The following is a 21,592-nucleotide window of genomic DNA, read 5'->3' on the forward strand; positions in this document are numbered from 1 at the left end:
AACAAAAGAACGAAAAACCTCTTCATCAGTTTGACAGGACATGTGCTGGAAATGAACACAAAACAGCCAAACAATACTCACAAAACATCAACATTCCCTCAGGTTGAGAACGCAGTGTAAGATTATGAGTTATATCAAGAGGCAATGATTTTTCATACGTTTATTTAAAGTAAAGCCAACATAATATATTTTACATTGTAATCATGCTGTGTCTCAGTTTGCAAACACTTGCAATTTTGAATGTGTGTTCACACTGGACACAAGCAGAGCCCTTTAAGTATCTGGAAACAAAAGACTCTTCTCGCCTTCAAGAGTCACCGTATTGGATACGTAATGGCAGCATAGGGACCACAAACAGATTTTTCAAATGAGTGAAAATGGCAGCACTCAACACAAACATTCTGCCACAGTATACGTGCAGTATAAAATTACATTTCGAGATATAGAAAGTTACTTAACAAAAAAAAGGTATGCACACTTATTTGGAAGGTTCAAAGGTTTCAACAACAAGAGCACTTAATATATCTCGGGGAATGTACCCACAATAGTCAACGTCAAAAAAGTTGACAGTAGGCAAGTCAAAGAATATAGCTGTCATTTTGTGACAGTCGGGGTCCCATGCGATCGTCATTTGAGCAGTGGTTTTATTTGGGATTCCACTACCGTGTTGAAATTCACACACCACGCCAAACTGTGTACCACATGCGAGTGTACTGACTGAAACATTCGGTTTGAGACACAGCATGAGTTCATCTTCATGCGTTTTTGCTTGAACAAGTGTCTGTTTTCCTGTGCCTCAGGAATACCCCGTGCTTATCCCACTCCACCTGCTATGTTCACCACTGAGCTCATCATCCAAAAGCCAGCCCATCTCCACTGGTCTCCAGTTTCCCTCGAGCCCCTGCCCCACCTGCCAGCTCCTTCACGCTCATTCTTCAGCAGAGTTCTACCATTTTCCCCTTTGCCCTCCACTGTGGCAAGAAGGACCCTCACTCTCGTCATCCATTCCAAAACCTTTTGCAATTATTTGGTCATCTAACCTCTTCATTTTATTGAACCTTGAAGATAGCCGAGCAGCCTGAAACCTACTACCACTTGTGGCTCCGGCATCTGTGTACATAGCAGTGTATGCGTTGCTTGTCGTCCTGATCCTTTCAGGTGTGGACATCTGCAATAGGTTAATCTGGTCCTCTGTAGACTTGGAAGCCACTAAAGAAGTTAAGAAATAATTAGTATTGATTGATATTGAATCCAAGACCAAATTTTACTTTAGAAGCTCCTCATCATGATTGATAATTCAAAACAAAAATCACTGGACCAAAAGCAAAATCTTTATTCTCCCAGTCATTACTATCAAATTGTCAGAAATGCTCATACATGCCTCTGCCTGACTGATGGTAGATGTTAACACACCATCAATTTCATTGAATAAATCAAATTTGTTATTGATGTCGTTCATTACTCCACAATAAATTATTCCCCACCCAAATGCAAAGTGGTAATATTTGATTTGCATGTGCAAGAGCAGATCATAGACCAATAACATGTCACTATTGTTTTCCTATTAAGTTTATCTTATATCAGTGCTACTGGTAAAGCAAGTAAACTCTGAGTCTTGCTTGGCAATGACAGAAACAAACCATAGCTCTGTCGGTGGAGTGCATATCTCGAAAACCGCTCATCTTATCAGCTTCACACTTGCATGTGTATTGTTAAGCACCCAAGGAAATGCAATGTTGAATTTGGTGCGATTTGGACTGCTGATACATTCAAAATCGATAAACTTTGAATAAACCAGCATTTTGCAGCAGCAGCCACTGGGACTCAGAAACATGCAGGTTACGCTGTTGATCTTGACAGCAGCAGGACAACTAATGCTTCAGTTCAGGACTCTGTGGACTGATTCATGGGACAGGGCCCTACAATTACTGCAGGTCACTTTTACAGTTTCAGAAAGCAAGATGCAATCAGCATTCGCACAGGCCAAACAGCTCTTTCCAAATGCACAGACACTGCACTAGTTACGTTCAATGAAATGAAATGAAGGTGCTGATACACTGTTTCACTGGTTATTGTGAAATCACTGGATGAGTATTAGTACAAACAAATCACTGCAGTACTCACTTATATCATCGTTTCAATAGCTGGATGATACCAGAGGCCAAGAGTTATTATACTTGACCCAATGATTCAATTGTTGGCTCTGCAAGAAAGAAAGGTGATTTAAACATTTTTAATTTAATTTTAAAAGTCAGTATGGTTACTTCTGTTCCCTAAAAAGGATTGTAGAGGTCTCACGGATGATATTTCTGTATGAATGTGTGCCACGACCAAATTAGGTTGTTTTACTACAGTCTGAGAAAACAGAAGTACTGTATCTGATGTGCCTGTATCAGCTCGAGAGGGCGACAGCATGCAGAGTCCGGAGAAGCCCTAAACTGCCCTTTCCCAGTTCTGTATTTACTGTTTGTGTGAATGGCAAAATCTGTACTGTAAAGTGCTTTGAGTGGTCATCAAGAATAGAAAAGTTCTCCATAAAGGACAGATATACAGACAGAGCATATACAAATATGTTTGATCCTTTATGAAACTGTAGCTGGACATTTGCATTCACACAGCAAAAAGAATGTGGTCGCATTCATCCCAGTTCACCTCCAAATCTGATCTGAGTGATCACATCTCATAACGCATTTTGGTGCATTCAGACCTGTTCTAATTGTTGACCACTTCTGATTGAATCACTGAGGCTGAATGTTAATGTAAGGTCTGAAGGGGGTTCCAGTGTTTCAACTTTAAATATTACACAATTCAAATGTAAGCAATATGCAAGAACTGTTGTGAATATTTAGTTGATATATCATTTCAGTACGTGACACAAAAAGATCCGAATTCATGTTGATGTCCGCTATTCTCCACCTAACTGTCCTCTGCTCTTTTAAGATATCCATACCTTGAAAAGTGAATGACAAACAAACAATCATCTTGTTTGTCTGTGTCTGAATGTCATGGCTTGGTCCAGCATTTTAATTCAATATAACAACTGTCTCTTCAAGATCATTCAGATAAAGAAAAACTTGTTTATCAAGACAAAGAAAGTCACATTCACTTGAATATATTCTAGTATTCTTTCTAGGTTTTGTTCAGTGTCTGGTTGCCAATGTGTGACTTCTGTTAAGTTATGTGATCCCAACCAATCAAAAGTTCAGTTTCTATGAGATGGTCTAATATTATTGTTTGTCCACTTTGAAAACCTCTGCTCTGGATAAAACATTAATAATAAAAACAAGACCAAGTAGAGCACATACCTCTGTCAGTCAGTTCCCTTAAATTCAATCAAACCACATTAAATTGTGCCGTAGATCCTCTAAGTATTCCTTTTCAGCAAACTGTTTGAGTTGTTTTTTGAAAAAGTCACAACATTTTTGAAAAATTGCAATATCAAAGAAAGTAAAAAATGATTTCCTAGAGCTGCACCCTGGTCAAATCTGCTTGGCCCATCCTTCCACCAAGTTTAAAAACAATTGGTTCAGTAGGTTTTGCATTTTCTAGCAGAGACAAAACTACAATGGACAGTTTTTGATATAAGATAATACATTTTTGCACTTTTAATATCAAGAAATTGATTCTTAAAGCTATTGTTCTCACCAAGACTAATGTGCCCTTTTTTGTGTGGCTATATATTCAAGATGATGGCACTAGCGTTTGTTAGTTATGGCAAATAAAGTCTTAAGGAGTTTGCAAATAAACGGCCCAGAACCCAGTTATTGGGTCTTTATGACAAAACTATTACATCATCTTGCTGGTTATAAATAGGGTGAAATCTATGCATACTGAATCTTTGTGTTTGTCTCTATTTCACATACAAACTCACAGCTTTCATCTCTTGTTGACAGAGGTTTCACCAGGGGGATTGTGACAGGCTCAGTCAGAGGTGATGTCACCACGGAGTGTCCTGTGAGGATAAGGGCAGTGCGATCCCATCGGGCTGTCTCCATCGGTGCCGGGTCGAGGGACTGGATGTGTTGCTGGAGGTGCGAGGTGTATGTCAGTGGGTGTCGCCTCCAATATCTTCCTCACTTTTAATCAGCCACATTAGTTTTGAGTGTGAGTTGATAAGCACGCTGTTGCTTCCACAGGACAGGGAACTCACATACAAGCACTCACACACACACAGACAGTCGGCTACAGCGACTCCTCCTGAGTAAGGCATCATTGCTGATGCGCAGTTGGTATTCAGGTTGGTAGTTTAGCCCTGCACGTTTGAAATTGAAACATTTAAATAGAGAGCAGTAATGTCATCAAATGTCATTTGTGTCATGGCAACCAGCAGGAAGATAAAATGTCATCTTGTCTGAGAATGAATATTTCTGCAGGGTTGGAGAACCCATTTATTAAAATCATGGCGCCGGCGCCCCTCTTTACTAAAGAGACAGTATTCCCTGTCATGTTTCACAGTGACCCTCCAGCTTGACATTTCTCTCATTTTGTCCTTTCCAGTTTTCTCTCAGAGTGACAGCATGCATGCCTGTTCATGCATGCGCGTATGTGTGTTTAAATGTGCCTAAAAAGCTGGCCATCCTAAAAAGGCAAGACGTTGTGAATGTCAGAAATGTCAGGATGTCACCGTGGCCACCAGTGACACAGGGGACTGGCTGACGTGCCAGGCATCCTTAAAAGAACATGTCCCCTCTGCCATTGAAGACTTCCCTCACATGATGTTTGGCCTCCTTCCTCCCTGCTTCCCGGTGGAGAGTTTGAAGCTGAGACTTCTGGGAGATGCCACGAGAGAGATGGGGGAAACATCAACTCCAAAAAACTTTGACACTGTGCTGAATAACTAATGGTGTGGGACTGACCTGTTTGCTTGAATGCCTGTCCCAAAAAAACTGTACTTTCTGCTGCAGAATGAGAGAAGCTGCAGACATCCCCACTTTATTCAATCAAGTTCCTGGATTTAGTTAATTAAATGTGGTTTCATAATGGGACCCTATGACCTCCGAGTGTCATTCCAGTTGTAAATGTGTTAACATCAAGGTGATGTAATTAAGTCTGGACACATACTGCTGTTAGATCTGTTAATAAGTGGTATTTCTACCATAAACTATTACCTGACCAATTCACAACATCTGTTATTTAATATTGTCATATTATTCAGACTTTGTGACTAATACTTATGATAGTCTTTTTAATATTTTATTAATTGTGTATAACATATATTATGTCTGACCAAAGTTAAGAGGTGTGGAGGTCTCTGTAGGAGAAAATCCTAATCTAATATTAAGATGATTAATTCTCTGTGCCACAAGTTGTCCTCCTGTCCTTGACATAAGATATGCCTGGAGACAGTCTTCACTCTGAAGAAGATAATAACAATCCTGACATGACCTCTACTCAGCCAGACTCGTTATCTGGGGAGAGTAATACAGAGATGTCTCTATTGCTCTTCAGGCTATTTGGTTTGATTGTTCACAGGCACATTGAACCAGTTTCTTTCTCTGTCGACAGATCTATGTTGTATGAAACGTGTGTTTTTATGTAAGGACAACTGAGGCTCGTCAAGTAAATCCTTTTATTCACCAAACGGAAAATTCAATCTTTCATCAAACATCTGTGCAGAAGAATTATCTTCATCAATTAACTAACGGCCCAGACGGGATGGCAGCTCCTAGCTCAAAACAAAAAACATCTTATAAAGTAACACTGTATTAGCTGTAAACCAACATATGTGGGAATTTAGTAGTGTTGTAGATTGATTTGGTTCCAAACTAGAGATTTTAGAGCAAAGTTAGTAACAGGCTAGAACTGTACCAACAGGTGTGTATGACTCCATGTGGCTCTGCACAGTGCTGCATGTGATGCATGCTGGTCTGAACACAATACACGCTAGTAAGACTTTTTTCCAGCACAGCAAAACATCATCATGGAACATGACCTTAAAACCTAGCAGGAGTGAGACGGCTGCAGTCAGACCACAATGTTCTCCTCCAGCTGCAGCAATGGGAACTACCTCTGTGACAACACAGAACTGCTCTGATTGGCGAAAAGCTTTACCGTCATGCATGATGTGTCTTATGTTTTTATTCTAACACATTCAGATCAATTTTTTGCTGTTTATTTCTGTCGAAGAGGATGAGATTATCTAATCAAATCAAGCTTACCAGAAGCATTACAATTACACTCACACCAGTGTTAGAAGAACCTCTTAAAATGACCGAAACAATTGATGTATACTTGTAATTGTACAATGGAGGGGTGGGGTTTATGATCTATAGGCCTACTACGGCCAGCCAGCAGGGGGTGATAATCAAGATGTTTTGAGTTTTTCCTTTTTGGGAATCTGTCATGTTGTCCATCTTTATTTATGGTCATTGAGCTAAACTGATAACATTTGTCATATTTATACCATTACCTGTAAAGTGTATAGGCGGTGCCTGCCTTAGACCTGTGGTTGCTGACCAATCAGAACGGACTGGGCTTTGAGGGAGGGGCTGGGGTCTTTAACAGGCTGGGGATAGACCAGGAAAAATAATGTATGTGTTTTTTTAACATACAACCATGTAAACCTACTATAGCAGGACACCAAAAACAAAAGTATGAACTTGAAAATGAGCATAATTTGTCCCCTTTAATCAATGGTGGAATAAAACATATTAATCTTATTCAGAAAAAGCTCACGAGACTGAGGCATCATGTGATAATGCCACATCATCAGTTATAGGATAACCATTTATTTATACAAACAACCTCATATGGACTCACGCTTACATCTTATGGCTCCAGCCCCCTGTCCCGACTTTCATATTAAAACAACTTCACATTCCACATGTGATTATAAACACATATTGATTTCCAATGTGACTGCATTTAAGTCGCCATGTCTCTCCATGGGGACAGAGACTCAGAGAGAGCTGTCTCTTTTAGCTCCTCACTGTACTGAATCAATGTGTTTCTATCCAGGCAATAGCTTCAATATTCTCCCCTGCTCTGTTTCCAATTTGGTGCTCGATTGGAGACATCATTCTTCAGTTGTCTTCACAGAGAGTGGCTGTCAGTGGGGACGTAGGTCTATCCACTGGCCAGTGGGCTGTGGGGGCAGTGCTGCATTTATTGTGAGTGCATGCAGGGCCTCTGGGTACTGAGGAGCACTGCATACCCTCATGTTTCCTCACAGTTTCTTCTGTCTCCACACAATAATTGATTTCTACTTAAAAATATAAAGATAGAAATCAATAGAATATACAACTGTGCCAAATTACATCACAATGTACCGATTATTTTTTTTTCAATCAAACATTGAGCTCATCTTCCAAGTAAGATGCTGCAGTGTTTCAAGCAGCAGACATGTCTCCAGTGAAGAAGCTGTGATTAACCTTCTGTACACGACCAGACAGCAGGTAGACACAGTAGGTGGACCCAGTGGAGCATTCAGCGACTGAAGAGTCAAATATTTTTCTATAACAATTGATGGAGACCAAACCAGAGCTAAAAAGCTTATTGAGTTTACGTCTGTTTTCACCATGTAAACGCCCAGGCTGCTCTGGTTGCGTTTGCAGCATGGGAAGGCTGTGTTGCTGATCTGCTGCGTCTTGTGCACTTCTGTTGTTCACACCAGGAGTGTGTCTGCTGCAGAGTTTCCACTGCCAGGACTAGGTTTACCAAAGGGATTTCCTTTGAAAATGGCCATAGATAATAAAATTGTTAATACGTAATGTCCTATTTAAAGGAACAATTCACTGCTGGGACAATGGCATTCCATGTTTCTAATGAAACACGGAATGTGCAAAGATGCAGGTATTGGGGGAAGAATTTGAGGGTAGCTTCTTGCCAGAGTGAGTTTGAAGTGACAACTCTATAAGATGATAAGTGTGCTGTGGATTTTCAGCATGTTCTCCTGCACCTTATTTACCACCACCGCTGTGTGTGAATTTTTCAATGGTGCCTGATTCAACTGGTTCTATTGAAATGCCTAGTTTTTGGATTCTTTCACTGAATTGTTGGCCTTAAGTATTTGCAGCTGCTTGTGGGTCTCCTGGGTTAGAGACCAGCCATCAAACAGAAATGTAACAGTGTACCTAAAGTGGTGCTCATCATGGGATAATAACTACATAATGATAATTAGTGCAATGCGATATAATAAACAAAATGTGCAAAACTGTAAGAATCTTAACAGTTTATGGGGAGGACTGTTAAGTTAATGACACTATATTAAAGCGAAAGTCATTCTCTGATGTTGCTGATGATCTTCTCCCCGATGTGTGATGAAAGCTGATCTTTGCTTCTAATGCTTTTATGATCTGCTGGGAAGACATAACAGCACACTTAAAATAAAATGTTGCCCACAGCTGGAAGAAAGAAAGAAAGAAAGAAGAAAATCCCACATAGCTGAGATGAAATTGAAAGATTAGTGTTAAGAGAAAAGTGTGAAGGACAAGGGTAATTAAGTTGTATCCTTACAAGCATTAAAATCAATTCAGTCATGTCGATTTGAAAGTACAGGAACAAAAAGTAAAAGAATATTGTAGAAGTCCCAATTTGCGGATTTCAAAAAAGAGAATTCCACAGGATATTGTTGTTACACAGGTGTCTAAATAGCTAAATGAATCCCGTGAATCAAAGAAAAGGGAAAGATGGTTTGCGACACCTACATAACTAGACAGAGCAGATCTGACAGATACATTTTGAGTATATTGTGCATTTTGTGCATGTCATATTTTTCTTCTTTATGATTTAATTTCTGGCTACACCATGAATGATCAGGCATGTTTGAGGCAGATAGAATATAGTTACATGAAGCACGGTGGATCCCTTAAAACTTCTTTCTTCACTGCAATTGTTAAGGACCACGTGTTCATTCCAAGTCTCCATATTTAGTTTCAGGCAAGGGCCACATATTTTCAAAGTGATGCCTGGATCTCCATATTTTTTCAAAGACGACAGATTGTAATGTGATATTTTTGATTGATCCATGAGGTCCATTGCATCTATGTAGCACAACAGAGGAGAGAGGGAAATAGGAAAACATAAAGACAGCCTCATCACAATAAATCCACTGCCATTGTGATCATGGTCTACTCTGTAAAAAAAAAGAAGTGTGTATTCATTGAATTACAACGGTTTGATGTTTTTGATTCAATCTTTTAGTGTGATAAACAAAGGAATAGTGACCAGAAACCCACATCAGCCAATGAGAGCAGGCTGACTAGAAATTTGCGTTATATATGCTTCAGGACGCATTTGGATATACAAACAAAAAGGTATCATTAAATTGTTAGCACTTATCTTTGCAAAAGTGAGGAAAGGTTGAACCCAACTAAATTGAATAAATGAAACAAAAGTTTCATTAGTGCCCACAGTACATGCAACTTTAGAACAAATAAAATAGAATGAATTTCATTCCATTTTCCCTATATATGGCACTATGTTTTATGGGCAGATAACCACGTTTGTGCACATATCCAGCCCCTCAAATTCATATTGAAATGATTCCAAATATCTAATCTCACTAGGAAGGCAGAAGCATAGAATCCATCTGTAGTCACTGGTTTTCAGAGCGTACAGTATTTGGTGATGTACTGTACGTGCATTGGTGTGTGAACATGTGTTTTTGAGTGTCTGGGCTGACGGCTGCTGCATTTCATATTCCTCTTGGCGCTTTCTTTTTTATTACATTGTTTACCAGCGGAGCTGAATACCGAGCAGTCAGTGGCGGTGAATGAAAAGTGAGGGCAGGTGAGTTGGGGTGCGCGGTGTTCGAATTGAGAGCCATTTTTCAAAATTTGATCCAATTTCCGTAATTCTCAAGCCTCCTGTTTTCAGAGGTCCCCCCACTCTCTTTTCCAGTCTGTGACAGGCAGAGACACCCAAGCACTGAGGCTTATAGAGTAATATAGCCCAACCCGACTGCTACCCACCCACGGACACACAGATACACACATACAGAGACACACACACACACACACACACACACACACACACACACACATACACACACACTGATGTGGGGCCCATTCGTACAATATTGGCACAGCAGCATTACCCAGGGTGTCTTATGATTATGAAGATGAGGTGAAACAGAGAGCTGCAAGCTGTCTGCTGTCCCCTGGGGCCCATCATCACCCCTCTCTCTCTCGCTCTCTGTCAAAACTATTTCCCCTAATTCTCTTTTTATTCTACCAATCTTTTTTTAATTTTTGTTGTTTTCATTGCGTTTTCAGTTTATTCTTTTGACTGATTTGATTGATTACCCCAACATGTGACCCCTCAGTGTTGCGACATGTCCTGACTGAAAACTGACTTCATTGTATGGACTGCTCTTTGGCCAAAACAGCTACAACCACTCACACCAGAACTGGACACAGTGTAATCTGACATTTGTTAGTCCACAGGGTCCTTTGCATCGATGTACCACAACTGAGGAGTGTAAGAAAAGATGACGCTGCCTTAATACAATGAATCCACTGCCATTGTGATAAAAAATCCATTTTTTTGCACCATGCATTCTGGTGAATATGCATTTTAGAGTGTGCATTTGTTAATAAAACATTTTGTATTAGAAAAACAATAGAATTGTGCCCAGAAACACTCAATAGCCAATGACTAGGAAACTTGACACTATGTGTGGTTTTTCTACCCAGCACTTCACCGTAACCAGAGGACAGTGGAACAGCATCTCTATGGCCCCTAACTAAGTACTGCGAATAGATGCACTGTATGAATGTGTGTGTGAATGGGTGAATGTAAAACTGTACTGTAAAGCACTTTGAGTGGTCATCAAGACTAGAAAAGCACTATATAAATACAAAGCCATTTACCATTTATGGCAATAGAAGGTCAGAGCATGTATAAAGCAACGACATCTCTAATGATCACAGCCTTCTAGCTTGTAGCAGTAGCTTGCACTAGCCCTGCGTGAGACTATCGATAAAAACTTGTTTTTGTGTAAGCCATACTGATTCCGTCTTCTCAGCCATGACTTTATCCAGTTTATTTTCCTCATATTTTTTTGTTTCAGGGCAAAGCATACGTTCAATCCGCTTTTTTGCTCTGAGGTCACTTCAATAACTGTAAGTGTCTTCCACATCCCTCGAGTCACCACTCTGAGAGCATCTGGTGTGTGCGCTCTTGTAGTTACAATATTAAACTTTAATAAATTATACATTATCAATTAAGAAATCTGTGGATGTGAAAATCCTCTAGTGTGCACCAAGCCATAGTTTTTGAGATGTAATGAGGTCGACCTAGAATCATTTTGTAAAGGGTCAATCCCAACAAACCACAAATGTAAATTAAAACTGGACGGTGTGAGGGTACATGTAATTTAAACACTATTAGTACAACAAACATCTCTCTTTCAGTTTTCATGTTCAACTAAATTGCAGTGGCATTTTGTAGTACATGTATAATCATTGTACTTTTCACTGTCAGGCCAAAACATTCATATTAAAAAAGGAAAAAAGCCAGATCCTTTAAGGGGATCTTTCAAGTAAAGACTTCCAGGGCCGAGCAGGTCATGACATTTATTTGTAAGCCAGAGGAAACAGGTGACAGTGTGCAGCTAAAGAAAATTCCATGTGTCTGACCAGAGTGCAGGATATAATGGCACTGTTCCCGGCATCCTAGTGGTTTGACACATTTTGACAACAACTAATGATTTCATGTAAGGCAACGAGAGCCATAATTGCCCACTCTGTACTGTGGCTCTGTCTTATAGAAGACCCTTCGATCTGGACACATACTGACACCATCATCTGATATCTTTTTGTATTATGCTCCACATTTTACCTTGTGGTTTGTAAGAGGACAGGCTTTTTGGATTTCACTTTATCTTCGTTCCCTTATTTATTACAACTTCTGTCTTAATTTCCAAGTTTTGTCCTTCATTTATTTTACTACAAGCATGATTCTGTGAACCAAAGTTACTTAAGAACTAGAAATTTGATAATAAAGCTAAGATTAAATTATATATGAGCAAGCAGAAGACTTAAACTGAAGGTAAAGGTAACTGTACAAGCACACAGCTGAGGCTCAACTTCCAAATTTTCAAAGCCTCATGTTCAATGTATTGCAATTTGTATGTTTCAGAAGAAATATTAAGAGGTGAATCTGGCCATGTCAGGATTAGGGCTAGTTTAACCAGATTATCTAAACCACTCTTATTTGGAGGTCTGTTTGGAGGGTGCACTAATGCCAAGGACACCAAGGCAAGCCCTGGCGTGTATATCTTATTACAGAGATCAATAAGAGCATGTAATCTGTCTAATAAATACAAAAATATCTGTCACAGATGTTTATGGTGGTTTCCACTTGCAGTGGCTCAATTACTGCTGGTAACTTTTATAGTTTCAGAAAGAATACTGCAACATGCATTACCACAGGCCAAACTAACAGACAATTCCAAATTCACCTGTTTGGAAACGGCATTGCACCAAAATGATTTTTTTCTATGGAAGTGAATGAGAGGGCTGTATTTTCACAAAGGGCGCAGGTTGTCTGATCATAGCTTTAACATTTTTGCATCCCGATAGTTTCCCTGTGCCATGGGTGTCAAGCTGTTAGCAGCAAAATGAACTGTGTCACTGCCAACCGATGAATTTTCCTCTGTTATGACCTGAGACAGAGGAGCTGGTCCTGCAGAGGAGCCACTAAGCACTGACGGAGGCTTTTTGAGGCCAGTAGCCTTCATTCGCTCCACATCAGAGTCCTGCAAAGTGTTGTATGTCTGAGAGCAAGCGGAATACACAATAAATCCCTAAGTGCAACTTCAAGTTCTTCAGCAAGTTGGCTCTTCTTCTCGGCAGGAAACAGAAACAAACACCCACATCCAGGTCTAATACTCACAAAGTCTTTTTCTATCTTATCAGAGTCTCCCTCCTGTTGATAAAGCTTCTCTGATTTAATAAAAGCTTCAAAACGGGTGTTAAATAAAACTTTGAGGTGTAATTGTTTACCAGGAACTTTTTTTGCGAATGAACTTTAAAAACGTCAACAATTGCAAAATGTTGTATTTGCACATGATTCATTATAGAGAAGGTTTCTATTGTACATCAGTAAAGAAGACAATTCACTGCTGACTATCGGTTCATTTCCAGTAGGTAACAGTATGAAACATTAATAAATTCTTTAATAAATATCTATCATACTGTATAAGACTCACTAAATCTCTCACATACTGTATGATTTTTATCATAGGCCGAGCTTATTGACGATCCAGTATTTAACCTTCCTCTCCCTGACTAGCCTCACACATCCACAGCACCCTAAGTTAGTGTTTGAGCTGCTGGGTTGACAGACAGTTGCAGGAAAGACCTGATAATGACATTGTCTGTGTGTTTTAGCTTATGATCTACTTTGTGTGGGTTTTCATCTTGAGCAGTCGGCTCGTGTGTCAGCGCACTTTTACTCTCACACACTCTTCCTTATTTGATTTCTTGAAAGAAAGGACTTGGCTGTACAGTGAGATAGCCAATATACCTACATAATTAAATTTGATAACGCTAAACTGTCCTCCACTCAATCCGCTGGGACTCTTTCTATAATCCAACACTTACTGTAACCATATCGGACTAGGGATGAGGCACTCACACACACAGTGCACACACACACACACAGTGCACAGACACATACACAGACACACCCACACACCTACACCAAATTAATAATCATTAGGCGTATCTCCATATGTTTTCTGTGCAAGTGCATCCGAATGTCAATCGAGAAATCATGAGTGCAACTGCAAATGGGAGGTTTGAATGCCTCAGTGTACAGGGTTCTTTACGTTAATGAGGGGTGAATGGGAGAATTGAATAATGCCCCAAAGAATTCCTGTGGAATTTGACAGAGAGCGTGGAAGGAGGCGGGGAAAACCGTCATGCATAACCATTTCCCTCAGTGCTGGAAATCCACTGGCTTCTCCTTAAATCTAATACATTCTTATAGAGAACACGCTTTAAGGATGATTCCTCCACATGCAGCTTAAGTGATATTTGTGTAGTGCTCTCTTCTAATGTTTTTATTCCACAAAAGAAAATCAAGGATATAAGGGCAATATGTTAAGGAGCAAGTAAGCCTGCACAATGTAAACTTTCGAAAGTGCAATTTGCATCTCTACCCAGGGGTGATGCTTTTTTATGTTATTCAGTGCTGTTATAGTCGATGCTTCATTTGAATTTCAAGGAAGCAAATTTAAATCCCAGCACAAGAATATGAAGGACCCTCATGGCAAGATGCCACCAGCACTGTTTGTGTTGTTCTCTCGCTAGAGCCGTTAAGCGCTCCTAACAAAACAAATCTTTTCTTGTACAGCAAACAGTCTTACATTCTTTCCTTCCATTTACAGCTACCGAAGGCCAACAAAAAACCTTCAGCTCATTATACTAGTCAAGGTGTAGATTCTACACTAAACCCTATCTTGAAAACTAGTTTGTTAACTACTTAAGGCTGCATCCTCAATGTGTCTGTGACCCTGTGCCTTTTATATGCAGTGTATAATGCCAATATTACTATCTCTATGCAAGGTTGAAAGTAGATTGGATTTTTTTGGCAGTTGGGGAGAGCAGGGTAATGTGAGACATTTTTTACATTTGCTCCCCTCTAGGTGAGCTCAAATGATATATCAGTAAAATTTACAGGACAAAGGGCAGTGAAAATATGATTGTTTTTTAAAAAGTGGTCTTGTGTCTCACTTTACCCCTAAGCTGGGGTAAAGTGAGACAGACCAGAGAAATCAAGGGGGTAAAGTGATCCACTTAATTTTTCCACTTTAAAACTACCATAACAACTCATGTTGTAATAGTTAAAATCCTGACAGCTAGATTGACAACCACACATTCCAAAACTAATATTGGACTAGTAACCGAATCATGGGGATTGGTCAATTAAGCACATTTATGATTATTATGATTCATGTGATCAGGGATATTGTTTTTCTCTGCGTATTCAAATTTCAGTTCACAGCACTTAACTGGAGCAAGGCCATGGAACTGGTCAGCTAGTTGTTTCAAGTGTTTGGCAAGCTCCTCCTCCATCTAATCTGTGAATATTCTCTTTGCCTCAGCTACTGCACCCCATGCTACTGATTTTACTTCCCCTTTCTCTTTTTTCTTTATGAATCTTTAGGGTTGTCTTGTCAATATTTCTTCCCTTCCAGCTTTTCTTAAGGACTTCTTTCCTTGTATGACCTCAGCGGCTGCACTCTCCATCTCTGCGAGGCGTGTTTGGCCCCAGGTTGTCTTCCTGGTGTAGTTTCTTGGCATGATGGCTTTTCTACAATGTTTATGACATTAAAAATAAAACATATGTAATGTAATATTACACTTAAATATTTTTAAGACTAAACTTAAATTGTGCTTCACGTCTCACTTTACCCCACAGCCACCATTTTAGAAAAAACAACATCTCTTAGCAATTCAGGCTAATCTTCAGCTAGCATCAATCACATGGTTTTATATGTTGGAAGTTCATCAACATGTATGATATAAGTTTTTCTACCTGATTCAATTTGTTTTGACACAACAGTTGATTAAGTTCAAAGCAAGAAAATTTACTTTTACATGCAAAAAATATATAATTACCACAGCACCAGCACCAACTTCTCCTTCATGGCAAGGGGGGAATGGGAGGGGCTTGAAAACATAATTTTCACATGACCATAAATGTGTTCCGTTGCCTAGATACAGGGGGTGTCTCACATTACCCGATGTCTCACATTACCCCGATCTCCCCTACTACTACCCAAACTGTCAGTGCTTCATAATGTCCATATTGTCCCGTACCAGCTCCATGCACCCCTCTTTTTTTGTGTAATGAGGTATGAACACCAATCACAGATATTCTAGTAGTCGGCCAAAATGTTTGGAATTTTAGTGGAACCATTAATCATTTGTCCTAGCCCATTGCAAATGACATCAATAAAGTGCATGGTTTGGTGGTTAAAAAAATCAATATCAGTTCTATGGGAACGATAAATCAAAGCAGGAAGCTCTGGAAGCAGAGCAAAGATGCACATGTTGCTGCAAAGCTTGTTGGCTGAGACTGAGCATCATGAAACATCACAACTTATGTTGTCTGTAATTTGACATTTTTGCCACACAAAAAGACTGCCTGCCAAAAACCCACAGCATTTGATATCAGCCAGTGTTCTGCAGGAGAAGCTGGTGATAGCCAGCAGCCAGAAACTACTGTAACAGTGAAAACACACTGGAGTTCCCACGAGTGCAGAAAAAAAAAAAATTACACAGATATGTTCTAGGCACAAACATACTGGAACTATTTCTAAGCAATTTTAGGAAAAGCTGAAAACTGTTGCTTATGTTGACCTAATATTATTAGAGCGAGTGAGGGTCAAAGAGACAGAAAGAAAACAGAGTCTGTCAGTCCTCTGTTCAACACTTCAGACTCAGATTCTTGACAACCGTATCAAATGGTAATGTTAGCTAGTGTTTGAATGCTAGCGTTAGCTATCGCAAATGGTAGTAAAAAAGCATTCAAATGCAGTTTTACTATGAAACGTAGGCCAGTGTCACTCCAGATATTCACTATGACCTTCAGTTGCTGATACATTGAGAAGCAGTGTATTGAAAACGACTACTTAAGTTTATGTGACTCTCATACTGAAACACAAGAGTATTCATGACATTTACAGCGTTTAGCTTCCAGTTTATGCCTATGGTGCTTGAGGCATTATGGCTATATCTCAGGACAGGAACATCATCCTTCCCTCAGAAGCTGAGGGAAGGATGAATGCTGATTGTGAAATCTATGCACCACTATGCTGATGGAGGGGTTGGTGAAGTGTTTCAGGGGTAAACAGTGTTTCAGCCAAGGCAACCTCTTCTTCAGATCTGAGGAGGCTATCAGAGGACATTTTGGTTACAAGCATTGTGTAAATGACGCCATGTTGAATATCAATGTCGGGGCTTGCAGACACCTGGATGACAACACAGTAGCAGTATGGAGGCATGTTGTGCTTTTTCTGTTGATTTATTACATCTGAAGAAGGGGTCACACTTGACCTCAATTGTATTGGATTCGGTTGCAACGCTATTTAACCCTGAGACTCCTGAAGTGTTTTGTGAACTCAAACACTCCACCCACCCCTCCATCTGCATAGTGGTGATTATGAATTTTTTGGTGAACTATCCCTTTAAACCTTATAGGGAACTTGTTGAGCGGTGCCTGAAAGGGACATTTCATATGCTTTCTCGTGTGACAAGGCTGGAAAAGGATCTGTGCAAAAAAAGTGTATGTAAAGTGTACACAAATATTCATACAAGGACTTTAACTGGAATCTTTTTAAATGTTTGAAATGGCAGAAATTGATTTGGCTTACTAACAACACAGATCACCTTTGCAATTATACTGATCCTGTGTAAATAATGCTTTAGTGTTACTCTGTAAACAGGCTGTTGATCACATTTATGGTTTACTAATGCAGTAGGAATCTCTCAGAGCGAATCTCATGAAATCTTTTTTCTTACCAGTTTTGAATTTAAAGGTTTCATATTCATAAAGACTATTAGGCTATTCCTCTTTATCTTTCAGAAATATTATGTTGGCCCTCTTTAATTAGTTTTTTGTCCAGTTATGGCCTTGTCTATTGTCTTGTATCTATTATCCTTACTTAAAACAAAGCATCGAAAGGCAGCTGATGTCGGACACTGTGATGCAGTTGTAATGTTTAGTAAATCTTCTCAGGCAGCAATGATGCATAGATTTTCCCCTTCGGAGAGTGTTTATCCAATCCACAAACCAGACACCATTTCCTTCATTGTCCTGTGACATTTCACTTATTGATCATTTATGTGCATAAAGCATTATGCTCAGATTAGCAGTGCAAGGACTAAACACAATTGATGTCCTTACTGCAAGTAGACAGGTGGGATAGATGGATGAAAAATGATCAGTGGCCACGTGATCAGGAACTGAGATCACTGTGTCAGACGGGAAACGCAGATTTATATGGAACTAAGGGTGAATTCATTGTTACGCTGTTTGCTGTTTGCAGATTTACAGCGCTTTCTGCACATGTTTAACAGAGCACATCAGTTTCTAGTTGTGAATTCTGGTCTGATATGTATGAACGTATGAATATTATCAGATCATCACCAAGGTCGTGGTAATCTAAGAAAGGTTGAATCGAAGGCAACTGATACTTGCAGATGCTTTACTTCCTTATCTGTGACAGCTTGTCATTTCTAGAGTGATTTTGATAAGGAGTGACTGTAAAGGACAAAGATTCATATCAATCAAATGTGGACACTGACACCTCAAGTAAAGATAAATATAAAAAGTTGATGAATTAAACAAAGCTTTATCGAAAAACATGATAAATATAACAGGATTATCTCAGATTACTTCAAATGAACAATATTATGTTGGAGATATTTGTGTAGAATTTGTAACCAATTGGGTAAAGACAGATTAGGGACTACTAGTTTCGGTGGGAGCCCAATGTATGAATGCCAAGACACAAAGTCACATGGAGGTTTTAAATAAAATTTGTATTGCACTTAAACCCAAAGAAATTTCGTCCGGGAACGTGTTGGCAGATACCTTGTCCAGAGTGTAGTTGTGTGTATGATATGTGATTCATTAGGTTTACAAACAAAACCCATCGGTTTGTGTCTTAAGGGGGGAGGTGTTACGGCTATAGCCATTCCTTGTCCGTGTGTCTATTTCTGTATTAATTTGTCCCCAGATGCTCCTCCTCCTTCCTGGCTGGTGATGGAGGAAAAGACTGAGATCCTGATTCGAGCGTTATCCTCCCTAAGCATCCAATCAGCATGAACCACTTTGGGGTGCCCAGCTGTGTCAGTCGGGGCAGCTGGATGTCCTGTGCATAGATATATATATAAGGCTAGATGTCTTGTCCGCGTTTCCGGCCAACGGAGTCGAACGTCCGCACATGGCGGCCATCTTGCGTCAGACGGTTCGCTCACTCATAACATTGTGTTGGTAGTGGTACATGTACTTTTTAAAGAAAATTAAATAATTCTTGATGTATATTTGTAAAGGGAAATATTGTACCTATTTAAGAACATTATTCAATTTTTTTGAAAATAACATAATTATTCATAATTATGCAGTGTCATAACTACATCTCTGACGTTTATAAAAAAACAAACCGTTTAAAAATTGGCTGAAAAAGTTATGGTTATTTAAAAAGTATGTACCATTACATCACAATGTTATGGGTGAGCGAGCCACCTGACGCAAGATGGCCGCCATGTACTGACGTTCGACTCCATTGGCCGAGAAATCTAGCCTTTATATATATTTATATGGTCCTGTGTGAGCAGCTCGCCAGACTAGCTCCTGAGATCGTGTTTGAATTAAGAATTGATGTTGTGTAAGAGTCAGACTAGAAGTATTATTTGAGAATTTATGACTTGTTCCACATTGGCTCTTGTTATGTAACAAGAAAGGAGGATGTTCACAAATTGTAGCCGTTGACGTATTTATTTACAAGGAAAACTAACTTAAAGTAAACATTCTGTCAGTGATGTCTGTAGTGTGTGGGTCTGTTTGTATACAAATAAGAATCAAGCAAATGCCATGCTACCATGTCCATGTGGTGGTAGACCTGGTGAAGGAGAGAGCAGAGAGAGGGGGGAGCCCAGTCTGCAGCCCAGTTCAATACTGGTCAGAACAGGTGTGCCACACCCCTGCTGATTACGAAGGTCTGACTCTGCCTACAGGAACCTGAAACACACAACCACAGCACCACAGCAGGACAAACCAGGGTTGTCACATTTAAATTGATTTGAAACTGGATTACTCGAGATAGCTCTTGTTAATATTTGTTTTCTTATTTGAAATAGCACCTTGTTGCTTGTTTTTTGGTTAAATTCTTATTACATGGATTGTCCTTCAATCTTAAAACCAGTATACCATATACCCAAAACATCTGGTTTTATGTTGCCACCTTTTTCACAGCGAGCCGGGTCGTAACATAACTTTATTTTCAGCCTCATTGTTATTCAGCTGTCAGGGCACACACAGGAATTTTGTCAGCACACATTTAGAAATAATTTGACAGTTTGAGAAATATTTGTATTTGATAACTACGATGACAACCATGACAGAATAAGTCAAATGTAATCCTATTATTACTTGTAGTATTTCACGGTATGAGAAAAAAATGTTGATGATATGAATGGTATTAAAATCCCAACAGGGTTCGTAAACAGTCAGCCTTTACTCATCTGACTGTCCAGCTACTGTAGTAGTTTTCACTGAAACACTGAGGCAGCCACACTGTATGCAGTATTCAGTCTTTTTACATTTCAGTCTGCAGCTGTTTGGGGGGTAATAAATCATGTCTCCATCTCTTCTTAGAAGGCCCCAGACACTTTAATCATCCTGTATTCTTGTGTGTTTAGCCATAATAATTTGGCTCTATCATGCAAGGACAGTCGTGCCTGTGATTTATGTGTGTGAGTGTGAGAGAGCGGAAGGAAGGAAGCTGATCCGGAACACAGCCGTGCTGCCGCTGCTGTTTGGCTTGTGTTTTTCACTTCTCCCAATCTTTCATCCTGGTGTCTAACTTCAATGTATCTGTTCATTTTCTCATTCTGCTTCCCCCTCTGTCTCTGCCAAGCAGCCATCCAGATGTTGCTCTTTATTAAGGCAGTAAGAGAGCTGAAGACAAAGGCTGAACAAGTCAGTTGTCTGGCCAGTGCGTTACACAGTATACTGCACTTTTTACAGTAAAATTCATACCTGAGAAACAACGTCTTTAGCTCCAAATAATAAATGCAAATGCATAATATGGGTTTTACTATGAGATTTATTAAATTCAAAGTTCAATGCTAACAATGTATGACTGTTAAACACCATTTCTTTTGTTGTAAAGTTTTTGTAAATATATTTGAAAATAAATCTATAACACACTGAAGCCTGCAATAAGTGAAGGGGTCTTGTATATGTCCCGAAGTCACTTTCCTATAAATGTCTTCCCTTTTCATTGAGATGCTTGTAGCACCTCAACAAAAAGGTTCAACACAAAGGTTGATTGTCAATCATCAACAGTATTGTAGCAGATCACTATCTGTGTTTGTTGAACAAATGCAGAACAAAATCACAACTTTTTTGTATTTTTACAAAAAGTATATTTCTTGTATAATGACAGCATTCCCTGGTATTAAAACTTTAGGCAGTTTGATAATCAAAAATTTGACTTTACAAAATCTTGTGGTGGAGCTTGTGTTTACTCTGTGTAATTGCATTGGACACTTGTCACTGTAATTTGAAGAGTTGGCTCTGTTGGGTCATTAACTATCACTATTTTCCCGGCAGCCATAAGTTTGAGAGTGTGTGGAGCCGTCCTCAGTGTCTGGAGTCAGTTAACACCATCTTGGCATCGTCCTATGAGGTTTAGTTGAGTTGAGCAATAAACAGGGAGGTGATACAGGGAGGACAGCCAATCAGGCGCCTTCTTCTTCCAGTTGATTAGGTGTTGCAGCCTCATTAATCACAAACAACAGCTTTGGCGCACAGTAATTAATTAATCTATTTTAATCAAATCAAAACAAGGTCCTATTGTTTGGAGAGGAGTGAGTCGGCTGGTGAAGGGAGAAATTACAGGGCTTCAGTG

Source organism: Pleuronectes platessa, chromosome 20, assembly GCF_947347685.1.
Source record: "Pleuronectes platessa chromosome 20, fPlePla1.1, whole genome shotgun sequence".
Lineage (NCBI taxonomy): Eukaryota > Metazoa > Chordata > Actinopteri > Pleuronectiformes > Pleuronectidae > Pleuronectes > Pleuronectes platessa.